A 22,426-nucleotide genomic window follows, 5' to 3' on the forward strand; every position below is an offset into this window, starting at 1 on the left:
TTTTTCAACAAACGTTTGCATACTCCAACCGGCTCGGAGCGGCCTCCTGCAGGGCGCGCTGCCAGGGTCGGATCCTGCATCGCGCCCTGTGCACTCCTCAGTCTGTGTCGGCACCGGGACTATTCTCCATAAATCCCATCGCACGACGTGATGAAGAGTCTCTCACCTTAAGCACCGTGCCGATGAATGCACATTTAAAAAAAACCTCAACAAACTTACATCAAACATATTAATGCATGAACCCATCTGGACGCTATTGTGATGCAGCTTGGAAATGAAATGGTATTGGCACACACGCATGTGTTGAGCACCACCTGGGCTCAAACATTTTTAGAATGCGTGGTAAACCCCGTGGCAGCTGTGTGAGGAGCAGTTAATGCAGAGGTTAACAAATGGACACGGTGCAAGTTGGTTCTCAACAAATAAATCCTTAACCACTAGTATCCTTTCTGCCTGGTTGGAATGGGTTTAACTGCAGTGGAGATTTTTATTGTCAATATTTTTCCTAAAATGAAAGTGACTGTGTGTGGTTTATGTCAACGTTGGAATGATTTACTTAACTGGTGATATGTTTTCAAAGATGGTCTCCTTAATTTGGCTTGATATAAAGCATGGCAGAAGAAATATTAAATATTGTGCTATAACCAAAATGGAGTGATTCTATGAATGAGGCTGCAGGGACAGAGATCAGTACCCGATATGCCTGAATGGTGGAATAAAAATAATCAATTGATATGGTGGTGATTTTGACCCACGATGTGACCCGGTTGGGGACCACTGCTGTTGATCCGAGGACTACATCCGCAGCCTGAAGGCACACTGTCGCCCCCCCCCCCCCCCCCCCCCCCCCCCCCCCCCCACTGTCCGCTGCAGAGCGCTTGTCACTTGCGTCCAGATCGCACCACACTCAAGACTGCTGGATCCCCTGGAATATTAACAATACACATGTAAAGTGATTAGTCGAAAAGATTATAGGATTCCCGAGATTTGTGTTCCACATACAGACAGATGTCTAAAATAGAAGCTAGTTAAATGAGCCGACATTTGTGCGCTTTGCTCCCGATGGAGCTGTGTACCATCCTGTGCCATCCCCACGATGCTGAGGCATCAGCATCAGGACATACCTCTGCAGCCTGAAGGCAGGCCGCCACGATTGTACTCATCTAAGACATCACCGAGAAAAAAGAGACGTACAAGATTTTCTACTGTAAAGCTCTGCTGGAATGGACAATGACGATAACATCAGATAATGAAGAGAAACTTTACAGCTAAAATTAAATCTATTACTACTGTTTCCCTTGAATCTGATCCATCTACTGTAAATGTCTCAAACATCCCCTTTTGCAATGGGTCCCTTGCCGAAGATGTTGGTTAATTGTGATGTTTCCCCTTCAAATTCTGGTGGTAAAATATTAACCATGCGGCAAACCACTTGACTGAAAAGGCCCATCTCTCCTCTCTTGTATCCTGTAATCCTATTTCCCCCACCCCCACCCCCACTCCCACCGCTCACACGACCACTGAGCGCCCAGAAGCTTTGACATATTCCCCGACCCATCTCCCGTCTCTTTAAAAAAAAAAAATTGACGAAAACACAGGAAAATGTAGGGCCATTTCCTATTGCACTTTGTGAAGGCAACCAGTAAAAGTTTTCCCTGGAGATGTCAAAGTACATTCGTTCACAAGATGAAAACAGAACGCACTGAACGTCTCCCTCTCGCTCTTTCTCTCCCTGCATATGTTGACCCTGCTTCAGTGATACAGGAGCACTCACCTTGTCACCACAGCGTTCTCAAAATAAAACCTGACCTGCACTCGCACTTTCAAAATCTGTGAGAGGTATGACACTTATCTAAAAACAACTTTAAATAAAACATCTTGAAATAATTCTTTCGGTGTTAAAGAACACAAAAAAAAAACCCACATTGTCATGAAAATGCTTTATTTTTATCCACTGAATACATTTTTAAATTTTTTTAAAACAGTACTGATACTGAACAGGAAAAGGCCTAAATATAGTCGTGTAATAAACTGTAGTTTTCTACTTTATTGAAGGTTGAATTTTGTGAAACAAAAGAAAAGAGTGAGTGAAAGACATCCTGAAGTCCTGTCAAATATTTCTATCATATCAATGTTTTCACTAGCTCTGGTTTGCTGTTGTGTATAAACAGAGTATGGTGCATTAAAACAAACTAGATAAAAAAACAACCTGTACTGATCTTGATCATTTAGGGCCCTCAAAGAACAGGGGCTAGACCATCCATCCATCCAGGTCTGACACGTAGAGAAAAAACCTTTTCAGAGTTTCAAATGAACCTAAGCGGCATGTCTTCGGACTTCAGGAGGAAGTCAGATTACCTGGAGAAAAACCTAGGCAATCACAGACCATGCCAACTCCACACAGAACAACCGCCTTCAGGGGGTTGCACGTATATCATTTGTGGAAGGGTGGAGCATGACTCAAGGAAGACCCCATTACAGTTTGGAATAAAAACCCGATAAATGGGTGGATCCAGGGATTGAGTTTCTATCTGGCAAGATAGGGCGTTTAATAAAAGAGATTATGCATCAGGTTAGAAGCTGAAACATTTCTATTCTACATTCGATCACCCTCTTTTTCAATTTCTGCTCCACCTGGTAATAGACAATAAATAACTAGGGAGATGGCGAATGTGGTAAGAATGATCATCTACAGCACCCTGGGGTTAAAGTGAGGGCAGCTGTGGTGTCAGAATGAATGCTGAGGCGTCTGGGTTGATGTGGGCCTAGCTCCTCTCATTTTAATGGGAAATACCCCCTTATTAATATTTACATACCTGCACAGTGAGACTAAATGCTGGAACATTTACATGATATGGTGCCTCAGTGGTGCTGCCCGTCTGATGATCCCTGGGAAAGCTCCTCGTGATTACATCATTCTCACAACACCTCAGCCGTGTGTGAACTGCTGGCCTGGATCGCGGCTCAAGGAATCATTAGCAATCACGATCGCTGCTGTGTTGAAAACCCAGCCGGTCATGCATCTCGCTGCGCTTATCATTTTCTCACTCCTTGTTGACAGTTTCTTTTTTTTTTCTATTCAGCCGAGCTGTCCTCCTCCTTTACTTATTATCTGTGTCTATGCCGTCCTCTCAGCTCCAACAATGTGTCGCCACGTTCGGCTTCCAGTCTGACAGTCTTATCTCGCCTCGAGGCAAACAAGCTAAACAGATTTAGAGGGCGGCGAGGCCGCTCTATTTAATGTTTTCTTTGGTAATGGCATTTCATTTCAAAACAATATACGTCCGGCGCAGAGAAATGGTCGTAGGTTTTAAAGCCGCATCCTGACTTCCACGGAGGGCAGCGCAGATCTGTCACTGAGGGTGAGGCCTCTGGCAGCACTGGAGCTCCTCACTCGTAATAGGGGTTTTCTAAGGGCACGGTCACACGTACGCGAAAAGTCAAAGTTCTCCAAAGTTGAGAAGACATGCTGCGATTTGCCTCGCCCCGGGAAGCTACTGTTTTATTCGCCTCCTTGCTCGCACTGATTGGAAGTGAACAGGAGGGGAAGGTTCAACACTAAAACATTCCTGTATGTGTGACCCGACCTTAATTTGGGCTGACCTGTTACAAGTCTGGACATTAGATATTCAACATCTCCAAATCACAAGGCCTGGGTCAGTGTTGCAGAAATTTATAAAAATGCTTAAGGAACCATCCGATATGTGACTGTAAACAGAATTCACTCCCTTTAAAGATAACATCAGTCGTGAGCACCAGCGCTGCCAGATGTTTGATAATTATACTATTTTTAAAATCTTTTTCCCTCTGTATGATCATGTACATCAATAGGCTAATGCAAAAATGAATAATAATTAAAAATGATTTAATCTTTTATTGACAGTGGTAGGAGTTTCAACAATCAGCATTGTAAAAATATGCTGTTTTTTACTTATCTTGTGAAGTCCTTCCATTCATCTATACATTTGCTTTGTATTTGATGAAAGTATTATTTACATATCGCCAGTTGACATATTGTCTACGTGTTGTTTTCTTGGAATTCCCCCCCCCCCCCCAAAATACGACAATTTTAATCCTCTGGTATGTTAAGAATGTTACACTTGGTTGATCTCCATAGTCCGTCATCCTTTTTTTTAATGGAATGCGCTAAGGCCTACCAAAAAAACAAACATCGATAGCTGCAACTTGTTCAAAATTGAAGAGCAAGAATCTTTCTATCTTTACTGGCATTGGCATCAATTCTCTGGTTTCCAGGTTGATTTTAAATACTTGTTTTTAAAGCCAAAAAGGGACTGGCAGCTTCTTATCGTTTCGATTTTCTATCGGGTTCTTCTGCTCGCTGAGGTCAGTGAACAAACCCGATCAAACAGTGAAGAGTCTGTCTGTACTTATAGACACCACAAATTAAAAAAAGTATTTTTTCTCACACATTTTATTGTTAAACATCTTACGTGAAGCACTTTGAGCTGCATTTGATTCAATAACACAAATAAAGTTCATCAGTTTATAAGATATTACTATTAACACTGTTACCAACAGCCTTGTGAAATTTAATCTGCATTTTGGATACTTGCTGGTGACTTGACTATGGGTATCTGTAAACCAGGGACTGTTGAAAAGAGTAGAAACAAAGAAACTCAGGTTTGCGTAAATCCTCCATCAGACGATGAATGTCAAATATATTACATTGACGTAAAGCCTACGTGTGCATGGGACTGAGGCTCAGAGGGACACGGAGACAGCACGCAGAGAGAGGAAGACCTTTTCAACACATCCGTTAACCCCACGACACGTATGTGCATTGCAAAATTAATAAAAAAGAACAAAGAACAAAACAAAAAGGATTGATTAGTCTGATATCTGAACGCGACCACAAGAGGGCAACATAAGGATTACCCCCCCCCCCCCCCCTCCCCCCCAGCTCCATTCTCCACTGCTTATAAATTGGATATTTAATAAATGAGGCAGAATAAATTACCAGCAAACAGGTGCCGAGATTAGGAGCCGAGTTAACTCTTCTGGCAGATCTGGGTTGATTCTGTACTGTTGCCAAGGAAAATGAGTTTCCAGCTGATGAGTCGAGGTCTCGGTGCGCAGCGCACAGCGTCGTCACATGGAATCTGATTAAAGTGGCCCCTTAAGGAGGCTCCGCAGTCAGACATATGGTTTGTATAGGAGTGCGCGGGGAAAAGAGAGGCACCGTGCTTTTGTTTTCAAGGCAACAGTGAAATCTATCATGATGTTTGTATCTCATGTAAATGTGGAGTTTAAATATTCATCATGCCACACCTTGCAGTCCAGAGAGCACACACATCAAACTGGAAACATTTCATCAGAATCCAGGATAGCGTTGTCATACTAATCCACAGATCCTGTCAGTCGCACCGCCCCTGAAAAACAAATTTTCAGGACAGCAGAGAAAATACCACTCTGCCTCTTATATAAAAACTCAGATAATCAACCCATTGCCTAGCAACAGAGGGTTCCATAGCAACTGTGCAGCATTTTCCCTACAGTGCTGCGAGAGAAGCACGATGATTTATCCAGTCGAGTCGGTGTTTGGTTTTGCTTTCAATGGCCACCTTGCTCACGAAGCCCCTTTCGCAAAAATAAATGTAAAAAAAAAAAAGGAACAATATGTTTGGTCGCGCTGAAATTCTTTCCTCCGTGTTTAACACAAAAGTATCATTAATTATTTCCATCGTGGCGGAGAGCAGCAGAATCAAGGGTGGAAGATCCTCACAAAGCCAAAGCTAATGAGACCGAAACGTATCATCGACGAATGTGAACGAGTACAGGAGGAGCTGGAACGACAGCTTCAACTAACAGTGTTTGTGGCAGGTCTAACGAATTCAACACCGGCATTGTTCTGCTGTTCCGGTCACGTCGGAGTTTTGTGACCACACGTAACATCGCAGCTACCTTTGTCTCGGATGAATTGATTCTAAAGTTTACAGGGGGTTTGGTGCAGTCAAAAAAAAAAACATAAATAACACTAACATTAAAACAAGCTGGCAAATTCGACTTTGATGCATATGTACTGATGAAATCATTACTAAACAAAATAGGCCACGGTTGTTGTCAGGATGTTATTAACATTCATTAGGTACCCGAACGCAGCCTACCCCATTCTAAGGTGGGCTAATGCAGTAGCCTACATGAAACAAGGCATTCACTGTAATAATGAATATATTTCATCTAAAGACTGTCTCATCAATAATATCTGTCTAAAAGTATGTAAAGCTTCTGAACTACATTAAAGGAACTCATTGGAGAACCCTGAGAGGGAGGCGGGTCTACAGTTTGGATGCTTTATTATGCCACAAGGTAGTGAACGTGGACGTTGCTTTTATGAATGAATCTATTTAGGTCACTACGGGGAACTACTGTGTGTTGGCCGAATTTATTCATGCCGCACCCTCAAGACCTGAAACATCCCCACGTTCTCACAGAACCAGAGTAGGAACTGCACCCTTCAGAAATTCGCAAAACACACTTTTGATATCAACTTCACCTTTAAAATAACAAACAAAAGGTTTAATGGCAGTTTCGGGCCAGTACCACGGACGCACAGTGATGAATGTGGTTTGCTGTGACCCGGGACAACTGGCAATTTATAATATAATACATTTTCTATAGGTTACATGCTCTTGCTCAAGGTTGTGGGCAGCTGGAGCCTATATCCCAGCATGCATTGGGTGCAGTGGACAGGCCGCTCGTCTATCACAGGGATAACTCACGTACGGACAGGCAATTTAGAGTTTCCATGATTACCTATGGCCTAACGTCTTTGGACTGTGGGAGGAAACTGGAGCACTCAGGGGAAACTCACACAGACATGAACATGCAAACTCCAAAAAGGAAGATTCCACTTTAGAACAGATTGGCGCCCAAGACTTTCTTGCCAAACACTGAGCCACCATGCTCATACATAACATACAAACAGTTTAATAAGTTGCCTTCAACAAACAACACTTCTTTAGGCTGATACATTGTGTCTCTGCTCATCTTTAACTTTTGTAGACAACTTTCAAAATAAAAGTCTTGCTTTGCATGTGGTACTGATGTGGTACTGATGTTAATAGCCCAAATAAAGTATTTCAAACAAATCTATAGAAAAAAAACACATTCTGCTCATGATGAACAACAATATATTCACTAAGGTTTAGGATCCACTAATTTTAGGACTCCCTGCATGTCAAAATGGAAAACACTATGTACAAAAGACCTTGTATGCTTTTTATTTAATCAAAGAATTGAATGTGTGTCTATTGGAGACAACAAAAAACGGGCAAGTTAAATAATCAGGTGATTGTTTGATTGCTGAGGCCAGGCAACATCATTTAGATTGCTATAATTCAAGATCAAGGAAACGTGCATCTTAACTTAAATATGTCGAAATTAGCTTTGCGTATTGTTTGCTGCATGCAGCGCGACAACGTCCTACATTAATGTGTTAATTAATAGAGGACAATGTGTCTTTTAACTAATGACTAGTTAGCATTAGCTGAAATAACCATGTTTGCTAACCAAACAGTAAAAGTGTATGTTAAATATATTTTAGTTTTGAGTTATGTTTGGATTACTTATTGTATGTTAATGAAAACAACGATATTGCAGTCCTGTCTGTCTCCACCGTGAACACTCATTTCTCATTTTGTTTATACCTGTGTGTTACACTTAATTCAAACTTAACCATCTCATTAAAATATGAATTATATCTGCCAAGGAGGTTATATTTTCACTCCTGTCCCTTTGTTTTTGTTTGTTAGCTTAATATCGAAAGGATTGTGAAAACACTGCATCGCAGATTCCCACTAAACTTGATGGAAGGATGGGTCTCGGGGGCCGAGAAAGAACCCATTACATTTTGGGGTAGATCTGGACAAAAGGGCAGATCCAGGATTTTATAAAATTGCAAGATTATTGACATATTCCTGATTTCCCTGCATGGATCTAATTCATGGATCGTGATGAAAAATCTTACTTTCGTAATTTTGATAGGGATTATGACAGAGCTGTGTTGTTTTGTTGGCTTTGCCATACGACTTGGATACATTTACAATGACTGTTGGTTCTTGGCATACGTGCTCTGAATGCCATTCTAGTTTACAGTGTTGCAGATATTTATTGCACACAGCCACTGACTTTATTGTGATAATGTTCTTGTTGTAATTGTATGTTGATCATTAAACAGTACTTTGCTGATTATCTTCTATTCTCTAAAGTATATGATGATATTTATACCCTTGTATTTTTTTTTTTATTACATGGCCCCCTCAAAATGAAATCTCAGTCACACTGGGATTCTCCTGATTAAATAAAGGTCACATGGCATCACTGCAGCGTTCACTATTGTCAGAGAATAATAATTTATCTGAAAAATGGCTCGAACAAACTCTGCCGAGCAGCCGTAAAAAATACAGTTTGCTGTTTAGGCAACTACGAATAAGGAAACATCATTGTAAGATCGCTGTTTGCTGGTAAATAGAGGGAAATCATTAAAGCAGCTCCGGCAAACAGAAGGAAAAAGGGACAGAAGAGGGGGCAAAAGAAAATGATGAGGTAAAGCAGGAGAGCAGAGGCAGTACATCACAGGAAGTCAGAGAGACGGGATAAAGTAAAGGTGGCCTCATCTTATCGTCCTATCCTGTCACAAACCTCGGACCTGATATATGAAGCCTAATTAGATTCCACACTAAAAGCCGCACATGAACAATGCCTCCTACATACATACACAGACTTTGTCAGTGAATTATGAAACACCGCACAGATTACCAGTGGACTTTCCGACTCATAAATCACAATCCCGAGAGGAACATTATTAAAGGGGCTCCAAAAGGATGAAGAGTGAATTAGAAGCTTTAGTTTAATCTAAAACCTTAATCAGTTTTAGTAGATTTTAGTTCAATTGCATGCTCTTAGAATAAAACACTGTTGAAAATGTATAAAGTTGATGAAATGGTCGTGTTTAAGATGCAAAATAATCTGTCCGTTCTCTCTATGGAAATATCTGGACATGGAAGTGAATCAAAAACTTATTTTTAGGTTAAACAGTAGCTTCAACCTGCAAGTTCCTTACTGAGTATGGAAAGATTTAGAAAAATTTAAAATGATGCTGTATTATGTCAATAGACATATAGAGCTGGATATAGATTTGACAGGCATGAAGACTATTGCTATAGCAAACACAATATGAAGTGTGGGATGCATTCTGTGTTAAACTATGATTTTAAAAGAAAAGATATATAGAGACTCTTTAAGGTGGTTTTTAATCTATAATTATAATAAAGTATAGCCCCAGCCTTATGGAGTTTTGGGATTTAATGGCGATGCCAATATTAGGGACTCGAAAAATTCAGATACCGTTAGACAATATGTATATATATTATTTAAAAAATTGTCATGATTCCTAAGATGCCTTTATCAAACCCTTGTGACAAAGAAATATCTTTGATATTTTACAGTTTAACCATAAACTGTATAATGAATAACTGTAAATAAAAAGATAACGCAAATACAACCACATATATATATAATTTTTATCAAGCCAATAAACATGAAATATAAAACATAAACGGATATATTTCTGCATTTTACATGTTGTAAAATAAAGGTTTTCTATTGTCACATATCAACATAATCATTAATGCCTATACCGATTCATATCAGTCGATATTAGATATAAGCAACACAATATATCAGTCAGGCTCTAACAGAAAGGCAGCCTGAAAATAAATGCCACTTGAGGACAAAGTGTACCCTAGTGCTAGATTTTATCCTGCAGCCATTAGGAAACCATTGGCTAAAGAAGTGTATGATTCATTTAATAGTCCTTTTATGCTCCAACTTATAATTAATTCACTTATTGGCCTAATTTATTCAGCAAGTCACAGATTGACAGTGTTAATTATTGCCGTTATGACCGTGAGTTTTATGAATCTTGAAGTGAACATTTTTGTGGAGGAAAAAAACTCAACTGCACAGGTAAAAAAGCTGAAGATGTTGTGGATACTGTTCTTTTTTTTCCTCTGGCAAAGCAGACGTCTTTGTCTCTTTTAACCGATGCCGTGTCCAAGCTAATCTCCTGTGTAACCTTATATGTGCAGTTAATCCTCTGTGGCACGCCGTGTATTCCAACGTCCTTTCTGAAGCTGGCTGCATAATTATATTAACCTATGGTAATTATGTGTAGATCTCCCTCAATGATCATGGCTAATACGTCTCAGGAGAGTAGGACAGTAGCACACATGAATTATCTCATGAATTAGCTCTTTATTAGTACATTAATATATTAATTTGTGACCAATACGCAAGCTTCTCTTTTGTTCAAGCTGTTGGGACCAATGCAGCAACTAAAGCATTTTCTAAGAATAAAGACAACCAGGCCATACAATGTGAGAGAGTGGAGTGCCCTAAAAGCATAAAGCAGTGACATATGGCTGAAGACCTCTCCATGTCATATCCCATCTCTTTCCCCTCCTTTCCTGGCATCTGATAAATGTTGGCGATCAGATAAATGCCCAAAACTGAATTTTTGGTGTTTAATTAGCAAGAAATGCCCAAAAATGTAATTAAAGACAAATGTATCAGCTCTAGTGATGCCGTCATCACTGCACATGAAGTGCACAAGAGTTATGAGAAAGTTGTATGCAAACCCCCCCCCCCCAAAAAAAAAAATCTTCACCTCTGAGACCTTTTTATTTCCTTCTCATATTAATCTCACTGCTTAATACCCTTTGCTTCTCCTGCACTGCCATCTAGAGTTTAAAGTTCATTTATTTGCACATGAAATGATACAACAAAGAAGGAGAGAAAGTCACGTCGTCGCGATGAGGTAAAAAAAAAGAGGCAGAAAAACATTTCACCTCAAACGGAAGAACAAAGCAAAGGCAGCGAGACGAACAAAAGTCTTAAATGACAGACTCAAAAACAGGGGGAAAAATAGCATATCAAAAACAAAACGCATAAATGTAAAGCTAGGAAAAGAAAACACTCGAGACAATGAGACAAAAAACGGACAATGTGACAGTGTGGGTTCAAAGACTGAAAAGAAGAAGGACGGAGATGGAGAGACATAGAGGTGTGTTGTGCTACTACAGGAAAACATCCGTGAGATATACGGACTTCTGTATTGGAACTGTAGAGGTTTGAGACCTTGGAGACAAAATGGACGGATCTGTTTCATGGACTTGTCAGCGTTTAATGGAGAGCGGACAATATAAATGAGCACTTTGCAGGCTGTAAATGAAGGAAGTCCAGCAGACCTTCCAGTTCCTCAATGAATATACACTACAGGTATACTGTAAAACGGATTGAATTTCTGAATATTTGGAGACGATCTGATTATGAACCACTTCGCACTACGTTTAAAAGTCATAACTCGATGAGAGAACTAAAGACAGACACCTTCTTTACTTGTTGGGATAAGTACTTTAGGCTTTGTGCAATTTGTAAGTTAACATCTAGACCATCTGTTAATGCAACGTACAGTGGTTACCTAGAATAGATAATAAGTGCTCGATACATTGGATCCATGCACACATATTCTCCTTGAAATCGATGACAATGTTGAAAAATGCTGTATCTCATAAAATCCAAGATGGTATAAAGGATTCTGGATTAGCTGATCCAGATCTGCTCTGAAGTTTAATAGGTCGGTTCCTGACCTGTACTCTGAGATAAGTATGAGGTTATATTCTGAAACTGAAATGTTTTAATGCAATAAAAAGGTTTTGCGTGATTTAAACTAAGTTTTGAAGAGTTGAAAATTTTTTTGTTTGGCTGAAAAGAAAAGTTCTTTGAGTTTTCCTTTATAAAACCTTCAGAACTCTTTTCATCTCTCGTCTCTCATCCGTTTGGTGTACGTACGATGAAAAAATTAAGTTCTAAAACCTGAGTTTTGAAAGGGCCAATTGTTATTTAGAAACATTGCGGATGTTATTTCAGAGTTGAGTTTACGACAACCCACTTTTCAGAGATTTGCCCACACATTTGCAAGCCTGCGAGTCACATGAATTTTGGCAGCGTTGTCCTGCAGCTCTGATCGGAAACTCCAAAACTGATGGGATCCTGGAGGAAGGGGCATTTTCTTCAAACCTGTTGTTTGCTCTCTCCAGTCGCATGTGGAATACGAGGTTCTCATCATCTCATCTCATCGTCATCCGCTTATCCGGGGTCGGGTCGCGGGGGGAGCAGCTCAAGCAGGGGGCCCCAGACTTCCCTTTCCCGGGCCACATTGACCAGCTCTGACGGGGGGATCCCGAGGCGTTCCCAGGCCAGTGTTGAGATATAATCTCTCCACCTAGTCCTGGGTCTTCCCCGAGGTCTCCTCCCCACTGGACGTGCCTGAAACACCTCCCAAGGAAGGCGCCCAGTGGGCATCCTTACCAGATGCCCGAACCACCTTTGCCCGACTCCTTTCTAAGTAAAGGAGCAGTGGCTCTAATCCGAGTTCCTCACGGATGACTGAGCTTCTCACCCTATCCCTAAGGGAGACGCCAGCCACCCTTCTGAGAAAACTCATCTCGGCCGCTTGTACCCGCGATCTCGTCCTTTCGGATACGAGGTTATACAAGATAATTAATGGAAGGTGTTCTTATACAACAAACAACTACAGTTTGACTGAAGTTTTACTACTGAGTTCCTGCACTGAGTTAAGTTATTAAGTTGGTAAGAAATTGAATGAGTTAGTTATTAAGTTATTGTAGTTTTATCAAAAATGCAACAGTTGCATGAAAGTAATAAAAAACACGAAACGGTTTTCAGGTTATTTTTCTAATCCAGATCACCTCGGAGTGCAGTGTCATGATCGTATCACGGTTTATAAAGATGCCAAAGTGCAGTTGTCATCAGTATGACTTCAGTATTATATTGACGGAAAGCATATTTTCCTACTATGCAAAATCTTGTTAGTATAACTACAAATATAACTACAGCGTAGGCCTACAATACATTTCTTAGTTTTATCGTTAGATTTTATCGTTGTTGGTTAGAATACTTACACTACACCAACTTGTTTTAGTTTTTGACTTTGGACCCATGTGATGCTCACATCGTCTTTGTGTGGAAGCGTGTTTTCATATAGCTGACTGTTGGTGTTTGGTAATGAGATGGGCTTTCCAGCCCACCTCCCGGCAGCGAGGGTTGGCCGCATCTATCTCCTGATTCTGTAAATGACATTTCTTTCCTTGTTTATCTATGTGAAACAATTGGATAGCCGCCGCATTTTGCCCTTGGCCAGCCTCTCCCGGCCCTGTCAAGGACACGCCTCCCATCAATCACCCCAGGTTCAAAAAGTGAAGACACTGGGGATGTTTAAGAGGAGAAGGAGAATTAATTGGGGGGGGGGGAAGAAAAAAGCCCCGTGTGCGGGACGCCTCACCAGCATCTGACCTGGGGTGCCTATGCTTTTCAGTTCACTGCGATGCATTCTGCTGCAATTCTCTTAGCATTTCTCTCCTTCATTTCAAAGTTGCTGAAAACAACACTTTGAACGGGAAGATGAAGTATGTCCCTTCTGCTGCATGCTATCTCTCAGCACCCTTGCCCCCTCCTCTGTCTGCCTACATGCACACCTCATTTAATTCAAATAGAAAATCTAAGTGAAGGCAAAGGAGGGGAGGGGGGTGAGGCGCGCACTTCCAGCATTTTCCCCTGTGTTCGCTCCGTAATAAATCACTGGGCGTTCTCTCTTCATCAGGATAGATATCACTTGTACATGCCCCAACATCCATCCCGGGATTCTGACAACGCACTCCTGCTTGTGCTGAATGGGCATTACTTTGAGACTGAATTACGACGGCCTGCACTATCAGCCCCTATGCAAAGCAGCCGCGCCATTTGACATGTGGCGGCACACGGACTAAGAGATTGTCCTCCGTATTGCAAAAGTGTTCACCGGTCCTGATAGAACTGCTTTCATATATCATTGAATAGCTGCGGCTGGCAAACGCAGGCTGCTGCTGATCTCCCGCGCCCATCAATCAGCAGCCATGTTCACAGAGGGTAAAAGTGCTGCGCGAGGAAGAGGGCTCCGCAAACAGCCTGCAGACGAGCGGCGCGTGTACAGCATGGAGTCTCAGTTATCTCACAGGACGCAAATGATATTATAGGATCAATCACACTTACGTTACATACAGTCTAATACATCGGAAGCGGGATATGAAGTGCTGCGGCGCCTGCGTTTGCTCACATGCTCCCCCACTCGTTCATATTCGGTCAATTAAGTATCTATTCTGCTCACCGGTCTCACTGCAACTGACCCGCAGTTTGGCGGCTGCATTTACTGCTTCTCCGTTACAAACAAGATCAGGCCGCAGCTGGGACTCATTTGGGTCAATGGAAAATTAGATCAGTTGAGCGCAGGCGGTTTAAACGGCAGACAGAGACAGGTGACCACCCTTTGATGACATGGCTGCAGGCTGAGCTGGCACCGAGCTGCATCAGACTGGTGAACGTGAATGCAGCCGGTAGCCATGAGATCAGGTGATTACAGGTACGGCCACACGCTGCCGTAGAGATAGAGTCCGACTCGCGTTCCTGTGGTCCTGGCACCGATTGGCTGTTTTTAGTGGTTAGCATTGTTAAACAGCAAAATATAGAGTTACGCTCCTTCAGTTGGAATCATCGACGGATCACAACAGATTACTCCATAGATCATTTTGATGGATACACAGCCCGGCCATGACTGGGGTCCATGACTTTTGACATACTGCCCCACTATCTGCACATTAGCTGAGGTTATCTATGTATATAGACGGACATTTCAATATTTATATTTATCTCTGAAGTTGTTGAAAGGTGCAATACAAACAATAAACTTGCCTTGCATAATTACAAAGAAATTTATGTTATCGTCCATGTCCGCGTGTTTGTTTGTAAGCAAGTATCGTATACTCTGGGCAGCCGAGAAGTAGATGATGGTGAAGTTGATGCTGAAGGAAGAATTCTCCATAGACCCAGAACTTGCTTGTATAGTTAAGTTTTATTACAAAGAAGCTCACAGATCAGGACGGACTCTAGAAAGAGGTTGCCTACGCCCATGACAACGTCCCACATCCCATGGTTGAGAGGTGCATGACTGCATGTGTCTGAGTGCATAACATGTGAATGAAACGATGAATTCATAAGGACATGCCTCGTGCTTAATAGACAAAAACCCATGCTCTAAACTCATCCATTAACAGATCAGAGATCATTCCCTAGGGGAGAGAACTAACGAGAAATGCATAAAAGAATTACTGAGAATCTGAGGATGGGGGCTGCATGCTTAAACATGTCATTCTTGATTATACCTGTGTTAAAGGGGTCTATTTAGGTGAATATACCACACAAGATTGCACATTTTCCTTGATTTCTCAAAGAATAATTGATTGAAACTTGACTTTTAGGGAACTGATACATATGAGTGTGGGCAATTTGGTGCAGATCCGAATGAAAATATGAATCTAGTGAATTTAAATGTGGTCTCACTAGGGGAGTATTGGACTTTGGTGGAGGCATGCACTCTGGTGTCATTCTAGGTATATCAGATTTTCGTTCATTTCTCAGTGGGAACCTATGTTCTTCATTCGAACGCACAGCCTTAATATAAATCCCCTAAACAGAATTGTCTGAAGGTAAATTACTTTTTTTCCCCTCACATAATCACTTAACATAAAATTCAAATTTATTTAGGGAAAGTGCCATGTTTAATTTGTCTTTGTTTTGGGGCTAAACAATCAAACACAGTATTTTGACAGTGTAATGACATCAAAACCGACACATTTCTAAAGGAGAGGAGCTCAATGGCTGCCTGTGCAAGCAGCTTATTAACGACCCATAGTTAAGTTTTACTGTTGGGTACAATCTAGCATTACAGCTACACGAGGAGGGAAGTTGCGTTATCCAAGAGCCTCTTTTTTTAGCCTGAACCAAAACTGATCTTGATCTACACCAACTAACAATATAGCGGACTTCAGAGACATAGAGGATATTTACATGAAACTTTTGTGACCAAAATAATAGGGGTGAAACAAAGGAATCTATCCATCAACCCCAGTAAAGCTATCAGGGACTCTAACACTCACCTCGTCAATCTTCTCTGTTTTATTCTTAGTTGACCGATACAACTGCAATGTCACATTGCTGTGGCGTTACGGTTCCAGGAAAGGACGTGTTCTTCTCTGTCCTTTCCCTAAACAAGGTTACCTAGGTGAACGTTTATCATTACAGCATGTATAGAAACATCCTCTGTATCCACATGCACCTCATTTTAAGTTATCCAAAATAATCACTGAGATTATCACGCGCAATTCTGAACAGTCACACGTGTTTCTAACTTCTGCAGGGCCAGCTACAGCGATAGGCAACACTTCATAAGGTTACCCAGTGCAGCACCTTCTCTTAGACCTTTCCAGGCTCTCCAGTTTCTCTGCCATCCTGTTTATGTACATATACAGCGAGCTCAGCAAAAGTCATTTTCTCCCCACTGCACAATTGACAATATACCATTTAAGACACACTAAGCCTGTATCACTGTTTATTACATCAGACAAGGAAAAAATAGGGAATGAGAGTAGCTGAGGAAGGCATCACAGAACTGTATTTGTGCTGATAATCTAAATGATGCTCCATGTGCAGTGTAGGAAGGAGAGAAAGACAAAGTAAATGCTGAGATAATCAACAACCACTGCAAATACGCTGAATAGCATGAAACGGACCATCCAATACAGATGCAGCTACTGCAGTGTGTGAAAACACTATGATATACAAAACCTCCTGTATAGAACATTATCATTGACTGCATGTTAATAACTAGTAAATCAGTTCAGTCCACTTTGTCTTCCAATCTGTCTTGTGGGAATAAATACATATCAAAAACTGTTTTTGATGCTTTTGCAAACTTTTCCTGAGATTACGAGAATAAAGTTGTAACATAACATGTAAAAAGTCATTTTAGGCGACGTGTCATTTCAGAAGGGGAACATCAAAAGATGAGCCTGTCGCCTGCCTTAGAATTGAGGAATGAGCGTCTTTTTAAGTTATACATTTGGATATGTTTCTCAAAAGACCTAATACTTAATATTTTGGCACATCAGCACCACATTATCATAAGTATATTCAAAAGAGTTTCATAGATTCAAAATGAGATTGGTTCACGATTTTGGAGTATAAACTCAGTATTTCAACATTATTCTTCTCAAATTACAGAAATGGAAAATATCCATCTCCCTAATACTCAGATTACTAATAAACTGTTTCTCCAAATTGTGTACATTTTTCATTGCATGTGCATCAATTGTCTATTAATCCTTGTCTGATTTAAGAGTATGAAATGCACTGGGTTGGTTATTAAAAAAAAAAGATTCTCTCTATCCCTACAAGCTCATCCAAGCATCCTAATTTGAAGTGCTTGCCTCAGAATACCCCCTGGACTTAACTCGACTCTCTCCATTACCACCCCTTATTACACATATTTTGTAATGCTAGGAACCAAACACGTACTGTTTACTTGCATAAAAGTGTCGTACAAAGTTCCCAGCACGGCACATGTATTGTGTAAGTATTCATAACAATCTGCAGTGCAGAGTGTTCACAAAGCCGATTTTAACACGTTTGTGGTCCCTGCACTCGGGGGCTCAGCGGGGAGACTGGCATGTTCACAGCATTTGTGATATGTCACCCTTCATGCTTTGTTAATGGGGACAGCTGAGACCATAAAACCTATCCCTGTGATGATGACAGCTTGATTTGAAATATGTCCTCCAGAAGGACAAATGTGTGAATGAGGTGAGAGGTGAGCTGGGTCCTTTTATCTCTTCCAACTGACTGGACATCAGATTTGTTTTCTGATTTTTCTCAGCTCAACACTGTGAGTTTGTTTTGGCTAGAATCCTGAGCCAGTCTGCACACTGGTGATTCACTATTCAACATGTCTGCAGTGAGGTGTACAGATCAGTAATGGCGACACCAGTGGTGTCAGAGCTCCCTTCCCTTTTTCCAGACCGACAGCACAACCCTACTCAGCTCAGTCCAAGTAAGTTTTATTTACTTGCCTACTCAGTACAGGCAAGTAAATAATCCCTTCCTAGATCACATGTAGAAACAGATATTTGATCATTCATAAATTGGCATATCTACAGTAACTGGCAAATCTAAAACATGTCACCACTGTTGTGTTAAACAGGCTATCTGGTGACTGGCATCTGTATCATGGGCAGAATTTGTTGATTCTGGAAAAAAAGTCTTTCCCAGTACACATGCCTTTTATACACTACTGCTTATATTTTTTGGAACAGATAATTTCCCCTCCCCGCCAAAAAATCTTTTGTTTTACATCAACTTTCTGCAGACGTCAATGCTGCAATGCTGTCAAATGTACACACAAACCAAACATACAGAAACTGGTATAGAGCCGCCATTGTTGTTGTTTCTGATGCATTACACAAAGCAACAGTGGGCATGAGCGAGGTAAGTTGACATGAGATTGTTTCCCAAATACACATCTTTACATTTGTACATGGATACACAGAAACAGAGGTTTTGGAAATCTGCAAAAACGTGTGGACAGAGCAGCAGATAATGAGCAGAGAAGACTAAAAATAAATGAAAAGAATACAATTATAATGTTTCCGACAAAGAACTTTAAATATTATGTTACATACAAAACTTAAAGTGGAATAGGTTTGTAGTTGGGTGTGATTATGCCAAAGCAGCACATCCGTCTCAAACAAAATTACTTAATAATCACACAAGTTGTTGCTTTTAAGTGGGATATTGATAAATATATTGAGAATAATTATTAATTAAATTTAGCCAAGTCATAAACTTCATTACTCTACCTAATTAAATGATCCAGCTACATTTAATGGGTCATCACTTTCATGTGAGCTACCTCATCATACAGCAGAGCATCATGTATGTACTAGGGACATGTTATGGAGAAATGGGAGTTATTGTCATAACAAACAAGCCAAAATTGTGTATTCATCTCCCTGTGTCATGACACTGTCCTTGGTGGATAAATGAGTTTAAAGACCACAGGACTTGTAACCATGACGCCACTAACCATAAAAAAGTACTAACCCAATCTGCTTTTTATCAATGGTTCCATGGCTCATTTATTTCATTTTGCATATTGCCCTTGTTATTCTTGTAAATATTCCCTTGAACCTGATCTTTTTGCACCTGGTTGTTGCCTTTGTGTTCTTTTGAAGTAGAGAATATTATCTGTAAGACTTCTGGTTTGAGATTGATCAGTGATTAAATTATCTGAATATTCTCTGATAGGAGCTGGTGCAAATTCATCATATGGCTCCAGAATAGATACAACTTATAAGGCTATGCAGGTTGAGGGCTTGCTTGTGTAACATACTGCCAAGCTAGGTTCATGTGAGATCGTGGAAAATACACACTTCTATTTCTGGTATTTCTGTTTAATTAATGTGAAAACAAAAGCCCTATTTAAGTAATATATGTCCATATCAGAAAAAACCCCATTAATGATGACATTTCAGGCATATCGCAGCCAAGAGTCTGCAGGCATGAGGTGTGGCAGCATTATGGTTTTGAAATCGTACTTTATATGTGCTGAAACATACCACAATCTTTCCCAAACCATAACTAAGTGCTCTTGATGCCTAGGCCCGACCACAGACACAACTCCGGATTTGAACCCTGGTCTGTGGTGGGACACCAGTGTGGTTTGTACATCCACCATCCAGCCCAACCTCACAACTCTGCTATCATTAATAAATGCAGAGTCAAATACTTTGAAAAATGATGCAAAATGGATACCCAGTGTTGAAAGGTGACACCGGGGTGACCTGACCATTTATCTGGACATGACAAGTTGTGCTGGGAGAATCTGTTGTGATAGAAAAAGCCACCAACCAACACCAGACATAAATTAACAATAATGCCCCTTTTCCAAGGGTCAAAAAACAACTGACACCAACGAACACCCAGCGCTTGTCTGTAATGGGAATAGATACAATTGGCATTCACTCCCAAGTCCAATGACTCAGCAGTACACATGGCTCTTTATTGGCTCCGGCTCCTGTTAGCAGTGATGGAAACAAGCCACCCTGGTGAAGATGCTGATTTGTGCTTCATCTGTATTTTGGCAGATTGATTCTTGGGCGTTTAACAGCTTACCCGCACCTATCATGCAAGATGCAGGCCACTCCCGAAGTCTTGGTCTCCGGCATGTTTGTGACGATAAACATGAATCATTGGTTGTGGGGAAACAGAAAGGAAAACTCCTCTTCTGCCAATGGTAAAGGATACTATCGCCTTTGTTTTTCAAATAAGCTACTTTTCCCAACTAATGTTGGTGTCAAAGACGTATGAGACATGGTTAACTCAATAGCAGGAGGTTTACAGTTGAGACCACTGTGTTTAGGTGGAAAAGGGGACACAACCATTCTGGTCTCTTACATCTTTCAGACCATCTTTGTGGCAACAGAGGAAAAACAGGATACAATTCTTCTCTATCCACCGTCTAACCATGTTCAGTTTCTGACAGAGCTCATGAGGCAGACCTAATGGGTTTTCCGTGCCGGCCATCCTTTTTGAAAGAGCTGCATTGACATCATTGTAGGAAGCGTTGCAGTAATAGCCTATCTCAATGTTGGCGTCATAATTAACGGGCAGCTGAGTTGACTTGAAGACCATCGCTACTTTAAATTCCACTCACACTTCACATTGGCTGTAGTACTACATCCCAAAGTGCAGTAGGTAGTACTACCCGTGAAATAATGCATTACAATGAAACTCAAAAAAGACAGGAGGCTTTAGACAGGCGGCCTCTTTTCATTGCTCTGATTTTATCTTTCACTCGGCACAGGCCACCTGAAATTATTGGAAGCATGTCACGGTAGGTTTCTTTCCTCCTATCACAGCACATCTTTCATTTGAGGTATTTAATTGAGTATTAGAAACAGCAGTAGAATACGTTTAAATTTCAAACTTTCATATTAAATGACTCCCACATCAAAAATGACTGTAGGTACAGAGTAGCCTATTATATGTTTTGTGATTTACGGTTGAATTGTTCACTCACTATCTTCCAAAACCCCGGGTTGCATCACAAAGGGCATCCAGTATAAATCCAAGGTTGTGTTGTATGATTCAGCCCACTGACCATGAGCAACTTGTTACTATGTTTCAACCCGTGGTTATAATAAGGGAAGAGGAACAAATAGATCCACCATTCATTTCTGTTGCATTAATTGAGAAAAAAATTCACAAAGCCACAAGTTTCTCTATATTTTTTTTTACAAAACACCGATGGTAAGGCCACCACACATTATTGGCCACCTTTTTCTCACCATTCCATTTCAACCACAGGATTTTCCCACTGGTGTACACCACTGACAAATGTGGGGTGCTGGCCGGGCGGTTATGGGAGCACAGTCAGAGTCCAGCATTGTGGTAAATTAAAACCCTCTTTGTTGAATCTCGAGAGCTGAAGGTCGTCAGCAGTTGTGTCACGCCAGAAGTAGCTGACTGATGTAGGAAATATCAAGGCATGATGGACTACAGCTCTCTGGCCGGAGGGTAAAGCACAGCTACTCTCTGCCTGGGACACACACTCTATAAAACTTGCTCTGCCCACTCCGGTGAATTCAAAGGCTGCTACACAACAGTGGCTTATACAGTATTGTACATATTAATACAAAATGTATCAAAAACCCGATATAAAATAAGTACATTTACAGCAATTTAAGTGATACAGGTAGAAGATTTGTTTTTTTCCCATTCACTCATTCTTTGATGTGATACTTAAGACTCTGTGTCTTTCTCTGTTGCAGGTAAATGGTAATAAAACCAATATGTCCTTGTCTCCATATACACAAATATACACTATCTAGGCATCCTTTACCCAAGTTTATATATATATAATAAATGCATACTTTAAGAAATTGTGGGCAAGATGTATGTTTTTTTACGGCGTTTGTTATATGTACACTAACACTGTAAAGCTAAGTAAAGTATTATAAGATAGGGTCATCCACTAACCAGAATGTCATTGGTTCGATCCCAAAATCCTCCAGAGTCTAAGGCAAGATACTCAACCCAAATCGCTCCTGACCGCTTAGCTAACAGTGTATGAAGAGCATTTATAGAGGCGTTGTATGAATGTGTGTGTGTGTGTGTGTGTGTGTGTGTGTGTGTGTGTGTGTGTGTGTGTGTGTGTGTGTGTGTGTGTGTGTGTGTGTGTGTGTGTGTGTGTGTGTGTGTGACTGGGGGACAGTGAGTTGGAGTGTAAAGCGCTTTGAGAAGTCAATAAGACTGAAAAATAAAAACATTATAAGCACCATCCTTTCTCCATTTAAAGTTACTTGGATCCCTTTTTCTAAATTATGGCACAATTCAAAACATAAAAAAGACATACAAACAATTTTGAAGTTGCAGAATTTGGGGCTACATATAGCAGCAT

This window comes from Pleuronectes platessa, chromosome 15 (assembly GCF_947347685.1).
Source record: "Pleuronectes platessa chromosome 15, fPlePla1.1, whole genome shotgun sequence".
Taxonomy (NCBI): Eukaryota; Metazoa; Chordata; class Actinopteri; order Pleuronectiformes; family Pleuronectidae; genus Pleuronectes; species Pleuronectes platessa.